The sequence below is a fragment of the Platichthys flesus genome, chromosome 8, assembly GCF_949316205.1.
Source record: "Platichthys flesus chromosome 8, fPlaFle2.1, whole genome shotgun sequence".
In the NCBI taxonomy this organism is placed as follows: Eukaryota; Metazoa; Chordata; class Actinopteri; order Pleuronectiformes; family Pleuronectidae; genus Platichthys; species Platichthys flesus.
In genome coordinates, this window is record NC_084952.1 from 2,215,464 (window position 1) to 2,228,723 (window position 13,260).

Sequence of the window (13,260 nt, forward strand, 5' to 3'; positions counted from 1 at the left end):
AGGGAGCCGCTCGACGTCTGGAGAGAAACTGCTTGACGGAGGGTTGAGGATGAATCTTCTGAGCTTTAAAACATATTCTCTTTATCTTAAATACAGAAAGGAACGAGTTTTAGCTTCTGCTCTGCTGAGTCAGACTCTCTGTGTGGGAAAGTGTGTCTTCATGGTGATGAGCTCAGGACAATATGCTGACACAGGGTCTGTGTTCACTGACGTCGATCTGATAACATCCTGTAAAAAGGGTGAAGGAGTTTAATGCACCTGAACTCCAGTCCTGACCCAGAGGATCCAGAGAGTTTGGTCACATGGTCTCACGTCCTGTGACGGAAGCTGCAGAGACTCTTTGATTCAAAGACGTCACCGAGCTGCTCAGGTGCAAATCAGGTTTCAATGAGTCGACCGACATCATCTGAAAAACGTGTCCAAGTAATAACTCGTTAATATTTCACTGTCAAGCTGCAGCTGGGAGGAAGTGAAGTACCTTGCGTGGGTTTGAAAATACTTTGCTTCTGTGGTTTGACGTTGATAATGATGTTAATGATTTGAAGGACACGGAGCTGATGACAATTTGAAAATATGAACAATGCGATAAGTCACAATACAAAAACATGAGCTTTTACAGGTTGGGATGTAAATTGAATGATGAGAAATTCTTTGTTTGATTCTAAACAGGTGGATCATGTCCCACTAACGCCAGTAATAACCATTTCAGTCAGTGCATTGAAGGAAGAAAATTATTTTATAATAGCTCCTGTGATCTGGGGCACATTGCGGTACGTAATGAAGAATCCTCTGCTGCGTTCTCTCTGCCTCGGTCTCACAGAGGCGGCTTGTAAAGAACCTTCAGCTGCTTCCTTGGTGTGATAAAAATAAAGTTTTATTATTATCCAGAGCAGAGTACTGGGACAGTGCACTCGACACTTCACGGCTATGCTTCAAGCAGCCGGGGATTCCGAGTCCTGTTCAAGGGCAACTATACAATAGATGCTGCGGGAGGAAGAAAGTGTGTTACTCTGGATGAAGGATGTGTGTTACTCTGGATGAAGGAGGTCTGTTACTCTGGATGAAGGAAGTGTGTTACTCTGGATGAAGGAGGTGTGTTACTCTGGATGAAGGAGGTGTGTTACTCTGGATGAAGGAGGTGTGTTACTCTGGATGAAGCAGGTGTGTTACTCTGGATGAAGGAGGTGTGTTACTCTGTATATTTACCTCGGTAAAGAGACTTTCTCCAAACACAAGCTGACACAACAAAGACCTTCTACACTGGACTCGAGCAACAAGGCGTCTCAGTGAAGTTCTCCACAGATCCGGTAGGGTAGCATCGGTGCCCCCCCCACAGAGTCCAAATCAGAGCCCCACAAGATAGGAGGTGGCTTGAGGCCATAAAGAGGAGCAAGGAGCAGCGAGGGGAGGAGGAGGAGGAGGAGGGGGGGGGGGGGCTAAAATAGGGGGGACAGGGGAATGCCGGCGCCCATACCAGTGGAGATTAATGCACCGACCCACATGTACACAATGTGCCGGGCGATATTTGTCCAGGACATCTTTATCATGAGCCACGTTCTCCACGAGTCACGTCCCTCTTATGGTCCTGACCTTCCACTGCTCATCGGCCTGGGATGACCGGCTCCCCACTTGCCCTGTTAACTGGTATGTTGGCTTCTTGCCCGTCACACTGGGTGGGGGATATTGGGGGGTTGTTGGTTAAACTGGTTTGGGTAAGTAAGTGTGTTCTACTTCAGTAAATTTACCCATTGCTTTTGCAACTGTTTTTTCTTTTGTTGTTTCTGTCATGACTCAACTCATGATATTGTGCATGTGTAGAACAGAGTCTCCTGAGCCACATCATCCATAACCAAAAATGGTTGTTGATTGACAGCCGTGTGTCGTAGATTATAACCAAGTGTCAACCCACTGGTTCCCAGCGCCATCTTGGTTTTTTGAAACCAGATATAATCATATTTGGGGGAGCAGGGGCTGGAGTTACACTTCTGCACATGCACCTGTTAGACGTGACAAGCTGTCAATCACACGGTATCCATAATTTATAAACTGAACGTCACGTGTATTGAAATTAGACACTGATATATTGATTTCTTCTTGCAGGCAGTGGAGTCGCCCCCTATTGGCCACTCAAGAGAATGCAGGTTCCAGGCGCGTCTGCATTGGCTTCACATACAGTCCATGATTATGACCCAGTAAACCGCTCATACCTACAAGTACCAGTACATAAGTGGCCCACTGGGATGCTACTGGTGACTTGGTACCTGCTTCCTCGCTTGTCGTGGTTCCCTGTCTCACTGGGTTGTTAGGTGGGAGGCTGGTGAATCTGGTTGGCCTCTCGTGTCAAATACAGAGGGGGGTGTGTGTCGTGGTGTCAGCCTGATGTTTGCCGGTTCGCCGTTAGACCAGTATTGGTTAAATGGGTGGATGATTCTACAAGCGGCTGTGGTGGGTAGAAGTAATCTGGACTGGGAGTGTTTGAGGGGGAGAGAGAATGAAGTGTTCCCAGTGGTGATGCAGTTTGACATGTGGAACACTAAGTGTATTAATCCAGAGCAGTGCAGCTCTGTCACCGTGCATCTGTCCACTCGGCCGACGCCCGCTCTGTGAGTGAGTGCATGTGTGAAAAGTGCTTTCCTTCAAGTGTGTGCAGTTTTTTTTGTGGGTTTGTGTGTTTGTGTTTGTGTGAACGCAATCTAAATCAGTTCCAGTTTGTAATTTCAACCATGAACTCTGAGCAATCTCCAAAATACAATCTTTCACACACACACACACGCACAGACACACACAGAGACATACACACAAAGAGAGAACTGGATGTTTTCAGCGTCCATGTTTGCTGCATGAATAATGTGAGTCACACAAACATCAAATCCTTCTATTCCATTTGCCAATTTCTGGTGAATTCTGAGATGCACCGGCGGCTGCTTTTATTTGCATCTCTATAATCGGGGATTTAAACACGAGATGACAGTTTGATGGAACCGGGGGAAAGAGATTTGACAGCATGAGAATCCATAACGACGGAGACCTATACACAAAAATACAGAAAAAATTAAATAATCCTTCAAGATCTCTATTCACACGAGAGCCATTTTGATTTGTGTGATATTGATATCAATCTTTTCCTTTGAGAGTAAATATTTGGTTACAGACCTAAACATGTGTCCACCACAGAGACCTGGACGTATAAAGACGTGAAATGCTTTTCTATATATATATTTAATATACTTTACACGTTGTGAAGCGGTTTGACCTCCTCCCTCTCCCGGCTGAAGCGTGTCATTTATGTGCAGCTGGCTAAAGGATAAAAAACTATGTCAGGAGGAACCGGAGAGGCATCGGTGAGTCAAGGCCGACAGGAGAACATCTTATTGACTAAATCACTTAAGCTCCCCCCCTCTCTCTCCCTCTCTCTCCCTCTCTCTCCCTCCCTCTCTCATATTGATATACTGGAATCCTTCACTGAGCTCGTCAGCCTTTTCTTCACCCCCCCAGTCGTTACACTGACCCAGTCTTTATGGGTTTCATTAGAAACTTGACCTCCTCTTTCTCCTCCTCTTTCTCCTTTTTATTCTTTTATCCCTGTGGTCTTCTTGATCTTCTGCCTTTCTGTTCAGACTCATCCTTCCATCTATTATCTGCCCAGTCCTTCAACTCCCTTTCTCCCCACCTCCTCCTCTTCTCCCATCTTCTCCCCTCCCATCATCCCCCTTTCCACCCCAACCATCTCCAAGCTCTACCTCCCTCTACTCCACCTCCACCTCCCTGACTGTATTCCCCCCCCACCCCCCATCTTCCTCTTCTAAGACAGATAGCCACTTATCCTTTTTATTTCAGTTCTTCTCCTGTTTTACAGCTCAGCGAGGTGGAGCTCGGAGGTCGAGCCGAGCAGCAAGGTCACAGCTGGATTTAGATTTCTCTAGGAAATCAGGGGGGAAGAGGCCGGGAGGAAAAGAGGGGGAAGTGCTCGACCTCTAGTTATTGCCTTGTGGGCTGTTTACGGATTACAGGTCACAAATCACGTGACAGAGCTTCTCACCAGAAAAACAAAAAGTGTTTGGTTGGGTGATTAAACCTGAAGAGCAACCTTCTGGAAATTCAAATTGAAAAAGACGTCAAGGTGAATGATGAATGTGCGGATTTGCAGGATTCATGTGTTTCAGTGTAATTGTAATAAATGCAGAGCCTGGATTACAGTTGTGTCATTTACACACACACATGCGTCAACTAAGCACCAACATATGATCAGTTTCTGCCATTTTATTAAACATACACATGAATAATGACGCAGATATCATATGAACATTTGTTTGATTTACTGTTATTGATATTATTTATCTGCTGAAAAATTATATAAAACAAGTCAAGGTGACAAGTTATGAAACAAAGTAAACAAGTTGTATAAGTCAAAGTCAAATCAGCTGTTATTAATATCACAGGTCAAATACATTTTCTAAATTTGAATTCAGGTCAATTTCCAAACAGGTTTTTCTTCTGTAAAAGTAAACATCATCTGAGGTAAAAGAGTAAACTAAAGTAAGACACTGACTCACTGTGGTTGTTTTGAATATTCATTCAATTATATCAAATGACACAACAGTTAAGTTCAAACTGTATTTAGGTGAGAAGTGAGATGCCTCCCAGCTGAGCTCAGTCTGTAATGCTACTCACTTTAAGACTTCTAATGAAGACTGGCAGCATGGGCTGTAAGATGAGAATGATAAGGGTGTGTGTGTGTGTGTGTGTGTGTGTGTGTGTGTGTGTGTCTGGCAGAGGACACCGTTTCTATTTGTGTGCCCCTAAATTTGAGTGTATGCGTTTGTACATCCCAGTGTGTATGTGTGTCATGAGGGCATCACCTGATATGTTTGAGGAAGCAACGTGTGTGTGTGTGTGTGTCTGTATTTCTGTTAGCTACAAGAAGTGGAAAAATGGATCAGTATTCTTAGAGTGCAAGTGTGTTATAGTTTTTTTATTTGGGGGGCGGGGGAGCTGCAGCAGAAGTATACATTACACATGTATATACATAAAAATAACACACTGCCTCAATGGGAATAAAAAGTTAAATCAACTTATCTTTATCTTTAAGACATGGTCACTGGAGGATGAAGAAAAGTGACAGTAATAAATAATCATTTATTCTGTGTCATTTCATTTTTCATCGACACAGAATCTAAAAAGATAAATTTAAACAGGTTTATGTTCTAATAGGAAAATGTTCCCTGGGAGTTTTATTTATGAGCAGAAGCTTTTGCCTTTGACTTGTTATCAACTGACCAGATCTCCTCTCACGCAGGTCGTCGGTTCGATGCTCATCCAAACCTTGGAGCTGGTCCAACGGGTCAATACCGGGTCTTTTTTTAAGAAAGCAGGATTTTCCAGAGGAGCTGGATCAATAACAGACGATCATAATTCAGACGTCTCTTTTGTGTATCGTGCAAATAAATTCCCAATCCTTCCTCTGGCCACTAAATTAAATTCCGGTTCAGTGGATAGAAGATGAATCTTAGAACACATTGCTGCAGAGTTACACTTTAAAATGTTGAACAGACTTTATACTGTAAATACTGAGATATGATTCCAGCAGCAACAAGGGGAAATAGCCTGAGGAGACATGGAGGATGGATCTTAATGAACCAATTCTAAAAAGTGTTGGGCCTTGACAGAGGTGTGTGCTCTGTGAGTGACTTCCTAGTTTCTTAAGACATTCAGAAAAAGACAAATTAAAACTCTCAAAAGTTAAGGAAAGGGTAAAAAAAGATTTCCCCCGTCTCGTTCCACCAAGTTTGAGGAAAATCGGTTGTGTAGCTTTTGTGTAAAGCCCTTGACAAACACACAACGATGCAAACATCCGCTCGCTGGCTGAGCTAATGAGCTGCTGCCACATGTCAGCGATGAAGAGCCAGAGGAAGATGAGGAGACACTGACTTAAAGCTCTTTGGGGAGAAACAGCTCCGACACAACAGGGCAGCGCTTCAGGAACACACATGCATGAGTGTGTTCACATTTGTTTTGCTTGTCTGCGTTTGTGTTTGTGAACAAGAGTTCTACACAGGAAGATAATGGAGGATCCAGCCACTGACCTGATTTCACACTCGTTTAAGTTATGGTGTTTTTAACCACTGAGGTAAAACAAAGTGCAGGTGGCTGTGGAGCTGGGGGGGGGGGGGGGGGGGGTACACATGTCTCAAGTCAGTGGACAAAGGATTATACAAACACCTCACTAGGGGACTATGAACTTTAAGATTCAGACCTTAGACTATCCCATTATTCACAGATAAAGCTGGATACAAACATTTAGAGTCTGTGCAGAGGTGATCAAGGAAATGGAGCTGCAGTATGATATTGTTAATTTTGTTTTAATGTCGTCTGTCCTCACAGGAAATCATGAATTTGGAACAAATAAATAAAACAGACGACGCGTCTCCAGTGAGGATGAAGAAGCTCGATGACGAAAGCAGCCGAGTCGCTTCGTTCACATCATTCGGAGTCTGTTAGTTTTCAGGGGGAGGAGCTACAGCAGTGAGGTCCTGCCGATACAAGTCAGACTCAGCTGTCAATCATAATGTCTCACCATGTTTTTAAAGCTTCAAATAAAAACCAAACTTCCTGAAACGACTTTTTGACGTGAACTATGAAGTTTCACTTTGGTCCAGGTCCAATGGATGAACATGGAGGACACAGGTTTCTAAACGATACTGCAGCCCTCCACCAGGAGGCGATCGAGATAGTTTGGCTTCACTTTTGGGACCCGTCATGTCGTCCATCTTTATTTACAGTGAACTTTCATCAACACATGGTGGGTTGATTACAAATGAGAGATTAATAACGGCGGCTGCATTGCTCTGAAGCTTGAATCAAACCAGAGGCTCAGAGCTGCTGGTTCTTAATGGTTCGAGATATTTTGATCGTTATGATGTCAAACTGTGAAGAAGACGCCCGAGAGGACGAAACAAAGAGAGACAGAGACGAGCTGTTAGTCAGCGCTGTCACAGTGTGTTTGTGAGAGAGTGTGTGTGTGTGTGTGTGTGTGTGTGTGTGTGTGTGAGAGATGTGCATAGAAGAGAAACAGCTCAGTTCAAAATGAATTGTGTTTAAAAAGGGACTAAACTTATCAGGCAGATTCTTTAAGCTTCGTGTAAACACATCCGTCAGTTTAGGTCAAAAGTGAAAACTCACAAATTTGTTTTATTTTATCAGCGAATGAGGAAGAAATTAATCTAAATAAAAGATAATAGGATGATTTATTATGATTGATCAAAAGCTGCGTGAAGCTTCCTGCGCTCCTGACGACACAGATGTGGAGCGGATAATAATACTGTGAGTGTGAGTGTGTGTGTGTGTGTGTGTGAGTGTGTGTGTGCGTGTGTGTGTGTGTGAGTTTGGGGTGACAGCTGATGTCTGAAATTAGGAGCAGCCAAATTCAAACCCCCCCGGACAGATGGGGAGCTGAGACACACACAAACACACGAACACACAGAGAGAGACTGAGAGAGAGACGCAGACACACAATAAAACTCACACACTATACTGCATAAAACGTATTCTGACAATGACAGACATTTGAATGACAATGTCCTCACTCCAATGGCAACACACACACACCAACACACAAACACCTACACACACTATAAAGCTCACACAGTAACACAAACTATAAACTAACGATGTAACAACTATTAGAACACTCACACTAAAGAGGGGATGAAGCAGGTCGAGTACTAACAGGAAGGTCGGTGGTTTGATTCCCGGCTCCTTCATTCCACGGACTAGATAAGTGCTTTGTAAATACAGACCATTGACTATTTACACTGTAACACACACTGCAACACACAGTGTAACACAAACTGTCACACACATTATAGCAGTGCCTCTCAGTGAAAACCTTCTGTATCACGAGACGTCTCGTTTGAGAGATTAAATAGACGCCAGCGTTGAAACGTCTAAAAGATAAACTGGTAAACAAACACTATAATACTCAGCTTATAAAACACACAATAACATGTTTCTATAGTTGTGAGGACACTCTACCACACAATACCCCCCCCCCCCAACCCTCACCTTAACCACCACAAATAGATCTCCCCCCCGCCCTTTGACACAGATATAATTCTAACCTGAACTTAAGAATCTTAAATATCAAACGACGCTGTGATGTTGTGACGCCCGGACTCTACCCCCCCCCCCCTCCCCCCGCCCCACATGCAGACGCTGCCTCACACCTGAATCCAACAAGTGTGTGAGGATGTTGTGACACAGTCGTAGAACGTGAGTGTGTGTTTTCTCTCCTGCTTTCCACTTCTTCTACTATAAATCATGATACTCCGGATCAGATGTAAATGAAGGAGGGACACACACACACACACACACACACACACACACACAGTTACGTCTTGCATGGAGAGGCACAGATGGCTTGCCCCCCCTCGCCCCCCCCGCCCGAGGCTGCTATTAGCAACATGAACAGTTTGGTTGACCGTTGTTGCTCTAAGCAGAAACACACACACACACACACACACACACACACACACACACACACACACACACACACACACACACACACACACACACACACACACACACACACACACACACACACACACACACACACACACACACATATATACACAGCTGCTCAACAAAGATGAAGACACAACATACTGGTGGCTTTAAGATTATGACTGATGGTCCGTTAACACACACAAATACTGAGACGGTGATGTTTGTTTTATTTGTGTCAGACACACTGTCAACAATAAAAAAAAAAAAACACAATAATGCCACACTGACAAAAGAGAGAGAGAGAGTTGAGAATGAACTAAAATAGACACGATTGTGTTTCCACTCTGACCTGCACCGAAATGAACTCATCTCTTCATCAGGTCACTCACCAGTTATTGTGTTTGCTTTGTTATCGATCGGTTTCTGCAGAAATGACTGTGATCACTCAGATATTAAATCATATTCTGGTGCATTTTAAAAACCAAATAATTTTCCAGTCTCACTGTGACGTCTTGAATGCTTCATGGTTCAGTAACGCCTCATTAATAGATACTAATCGACAAAACATGAATTCATCCAAAGCTCCAAACAACCTGACTTTGTGATGTGTGTTGTGTTACTTTGTGTTGATCTGATTCTGATGTTATTACATCCATAGCTTGGCTGCAGTTCTTCTATGTGTCCCTAGGGGGCTTTGGGAATCGTGCACCTATTTATAGCTCAGCTTCAGCTAGAGGACAAGATATTTATAGCTTGAGATCTGTTCAGTGTTGTGCTGCTGAGGCTCAGCCACACACACACACACACACACACACACACACACACACAGGGCACATCCATCCTCCCACATGCACACTCTCGAGGGCCCAAACTCACACACACTGATTCCAAGACTAATTTCTCAACACACACTCGCTCTCACGCAGTCATTCAGAGGCTGCCGGGCGCCTGGAGGAGGGTCTCTGCATCCAACTGCTCCTGACAGTGAAAAGGTTTTGCTGACGTAAGCATTAATGAGCACCAACACACACACAAACACACCAACACACACACACATGTTCATGCCACTACACACAAGCTTGAATGGACACACATGTGGAGTAAAGACAGAAAACTGCACAGGAAATGTTGGCTATCTACAAATATCCATGAATAGCCATAAGATATTCATACGTGTGCATGTTTACTTTTACACCAACACACGGAACATCCGAGTGTCTGCAGATCCCCCCCCCCCCATGTTCCTCCACACAAACACAAAGGCAGCATTTGTTCACTAAGTGCTGCTCTAAAAGCCCCCGAACCAGCTCCACATCACACTCCAGTGCCCACTGGTGCCGGCTAATGTTCCCTGTGTAGAGGCTCGGTGCACGCACACACACACACACACACACACACACACACACACACACACACACACACACACACACACACACACACACACACACACACACACACACACACACACACACACACACACACACACACACACACACACACACACACACACACACACACACACACACACACACACACACACACATATACAGACACACACAGGCTCAGATTCCACATGCAGCTCCAGTCTTAAACACAACAGACAAGATCCACTCAGAAGATGTGAGGCTACAGATTTGTGTTACTGTGCAGATCTGCACTCTCCACACACACACACAGGGTAGAGCCATTAAAAGACCACAGAGGAAATTAATGAAAATTGAATTGTTTCTTAATATGAATATTGATTAGTGGGATTTATTTGAATTGAGTAAATTCAACATCTCAGCAGCATCTGCACAGGAACAAGGAATCTGATTTCTGATTGACGTGTAACCAACCTGAGCAGTTTATCATGTATTCATGTGTCATAAATAAAACACCAGCTGCAAAAGTACAATAGTTCAACCCCTGAAAATACCTGAAACATAAGTGGTACCTGTGTAGTTGTAAACACACGACACAGAACATTCTTACCAACTTAAGAAGACACAGTAAATCACAGACTGAAGCATGTCTGTTAAATGTGTTAAAGGTTGACTACAGACCCGTCCCCTCACACGTCCCTGTCCAAGCATGTAGGAGACATTCATCTGTCCTGCACCACGATGGAAACATGTCAGACTCTTTCACATCCAGTTCCAGCTTAAAGATCTGAATCTGAAACACTGGATTCTTGGGGAAATGCAGCAAAGGCAATTTCCTGTATGTGCAAATATACATGGCAATAAAAAGAATTCTGATTCTGATTCAAAGAAAAATGTGAGAGAGAAGAAAGACGTGATCATAAGTTCATGAGGCAGGTTTTAAAGTCATGGATGATGAAGGAGGTTTGTGCTTCCATCATGTTTGCAAGGGTGTACTGCTGCACTGTGGGTAATGTGGGCAGCATGAAAGAATAATATGTGGAATAAATATGAAGGATATCACAAATTCTGCTGCATTAATTTTCAAAAGAACATTCTGTCGTATATTTATACAAATTTAATGCTTAACAGTTTTGGGCCGGTACAGAGAAGCATAAAGACTGGGATCAGAGCAAAGTGGCTAATTCTGAAGTAAAACAAAATTACCAGAGCACACTTATTAAAACACAGCGTCTCGTTTGTACTAAAACAGAAATGTAAAAATCAAATTTACTTTCATGTCCAGAGTTTCATCTAAACCTTCTGTGTGTGATTCAGTGATTCTCTCCCTTTTCGTTAGTCTTCATTTCATTAATACTCTGAATACTACTTTTTCTGTCTTTAAGCGTGAATTCTATTTCACTTTCTCCATTTAGTGATTAGCATTTTTTCACTCGTCTCTGTTATCAACAACAAGAATAAAGTGTGTTTAGAAATGAACTAAGATGGAGCTAATAACATAAATAACCATCGGAGCACCTGTGGCTGGATGTTTGTTGTCTGCTGTTTGATGTCAGCTGAAAAAACTAAACGTGTAGAAACACAGAGAGAAAAACACATTTAAGAACATTTAAGACAGACATTCATATTAAATCCAGAGTAGATGTGGAATCAAAAAATTATGTCACAGCATCTCTCTCCTTTTTTATTTCTCTGGGAAATATTTGACTCTGAGCTGTTTTACATTCACAGCAGGTGAAGAGAACTGAAGCTGAACTCGCCCAAAAGAGAAGCACTGCTCAACACAACACAGCATACAAATGTGTGTGTGTGTCTGTGTGTGTGTATTCCTCTGCTAAGCTTTCTATTGTGCGTTTGTTTTGCACTTGGCTGCACTGAAGATGAAAGTGGAACCTGTATGAGGTAAAAAAAAACTCACAACTGACGCTCTGGGAAGAAAATAAAACTAAACAACGAAGGGGACTCAGAGAAAACAGGGATTTAAGAATAGAGTTCGATCGCTCAGTCGATCCCGGGGTCAAGACGCTTAGAACCAATAAGCAGGACGAGGAGCAGGAACACGAGTAAACAGGCGGTTTCAGATGAAGTGCCAGTGATGTAGTGACAGCTGCTGAGCACAGAACCCGACCAGTTAGGAAAACAGGGCTGTTCACCGCGCCGAGGCCGAGGCCTGCAGGGAAATCAGTTCAGTCTCTAAGAATCTGACACAACTAGTTTCCACAGGGAGAAGCTCTGCTGACACCCGGTGCCTTGCTCATGGGCACCAACCCTGGTAACTGTAGGAGCGTGAGGATGTGGTCGTCAACTTCTCTTAGTCTGGGATTCAAACTGGCAACCACCAAGATGCCAGTTTGTCCTTAAGAGAATTAAGATTAAGATATGTTTATTTATAACAAACACAGAATGTAGAGCTAGAAACATGCAGATAGATTTCAAACCAGCTGAGTTCTATACAAACAGCTTCCAGGGATTGATTATGAAAGAAGATGACATTGATATTTATGATCTTTCTAGTTTTAATAAATAAATGACTCGAGGACACCGAGCAGGTTTCTTTAGTTTTATTAAAGCCAAAGTCAATTCACAGCTGACTGACGCTCATCTGGTGTATAAGTGTGTGTGTGTGTGTGTGTGTTAGTGTGTTTGTTTGATTGAGTTAAACATCATAACTTTGGCGATACCTCAAAGACTTCATCTCTTGTTGCCCTGTGGCGTATAAAATAATTTAAAACCTTAACAAAACACACATTTACAAAGAAACAAGTCTGTACAGTAGCTTAAACAAAATAATCATAAACTAAACATGAACAGAACGTACAGGAGACGACTGTGAGCTCAGGCAAACAACGAATACTGACAGAAGGTAAAGTGAAGATGGAGGTAACACACACAAACACACACACACACACACACACAGACACACACACTCTCTCTCTTTCCAGTTGTATGGCGAAATACAAAGTCTCACACTCCCTCTGGTGGCATGGTGAATAAGTAAAAACCAAAGTTTTGCAGGGCACAATCAGTGTGTGTGTGTGTGTGTGTGTGTGTGTGTGTGTTTGTGTGTGTGTGAGTGTGTGACGTCACTTCATGTAAGTTCAATGTTTCTGCCCCGACCACGAAACACGTCTGAAGTTTTATCCAGTTTCTGATCAAATAACATCTTTAATTAAGAAACCCTGTTAAATCCACTTTCTGTAATATACCAGCAGACCAGTCCCATTAAAACTTGTAACTGGTTTTAATGGTTAAATGTATAACACTTCATAGACCATCTACATTGTTGGTCAGGCTTTTAAAGAGAAACAGAAAATACTCAGCAGCAGTTTCATAGACTTTGTTTGCCACCAGATGGAATTAAAAACAAATACAGTGAATACCACTGAAGTAAAAT